This window comes from Tupaia chinensis, unplaced genomic scaffold, assembly GCF_000334495.1.
Source record: "Tupaia chinensis unplaced genomic scaffold, TupChi_1.0 Scaffold000563_1, whole genome shotgun sequence".
Lineage (NCBI taxonomy): Eukaryota > Metazoa > Chordata > Mammalia > Scandentia > Tupaiidae > Tupaia > Tupaia belangeri.
In genome coordinates, this window is record NW_006160076.1 from 7,627 (window position 1) to 8,626 (window position 1,000).

The window sequence follows — 1,000 nt, forward strand, 5'->3', positions numbered from 1 at the left end:
AAGAAAAAAGAAAAGCTTCTGCCAATTGAATGTCAAAACTATTACCTCCAGGTCAGCTACAGACAAGGGCAAAGATTTCAATGCCAATCTTAAGGAAGCGGAATCAAGGTTCTGAAGCATTTCTTCAAACAATTTTAACAGATGACACATGGCCTTGTCAGTACAGTCCTAAATACAAAGCACAATCAAAGAAATGCTACTTACAAATAAAACTACCATATTATTCAGCAAGTCCACTCCTGTGTATCTACCCAAAAGACAGGAGAATGCTCTGTCAGAAAAGTGCTTGCAAATTAATTTTTATTGAAGCATTACTCATGATAGCTAAGACATGGAACTAACACAAATGTCCGAGGAATGGATTGAAAAAGTGTGGCACATATACACCATAGAATACTGTTCAACCATAAAGAACATCAAGGTCCTGGCATTTCATAGAAAGTGGATGAATATGGAAGCTTTATTGCTGAGTGAAGCAAGTCAGGCTATGAAAGTGAAAGATTTTATGTCTCCACCTAACATATATTGACTGTCTGCAGTCTATGGTGGATGGAGACTGAAAGATTGGAGGACATAAAAAGCATTGAAAACAGTTATGAACACTGGAGCCAGTGTATAAGGAGGGTGGGAGAAGGGAGAGTGGAAGAGTATAGGGAAAAAAATTAGGGAGAAAATGATTTGTGGGACACAGAAATGGTTTATTACCTGTTGATGATAATGTGTATAGTATTCACAACTGGACTGGTCTGAGATGTATTTCATGTTGGGTAATTTTTCTTTACAAGCTAAAAGATGTATAGCAAGCAATTGAATGTATACAAATCATATTAAAAAAAAGAAAAGGCAATGGCTACCAAGAGGTAAAAGAGGTCTAGTTAAAACAAAAGCAGACATGGGACCAGCAGATGGCATAATGGCTATGTCAGTGGACTCTCATGTAGTTGACAGCAGTTCGAGTTTTGGACCCGGTGACTTAAACACATGCCAGGTTCATGCGCAT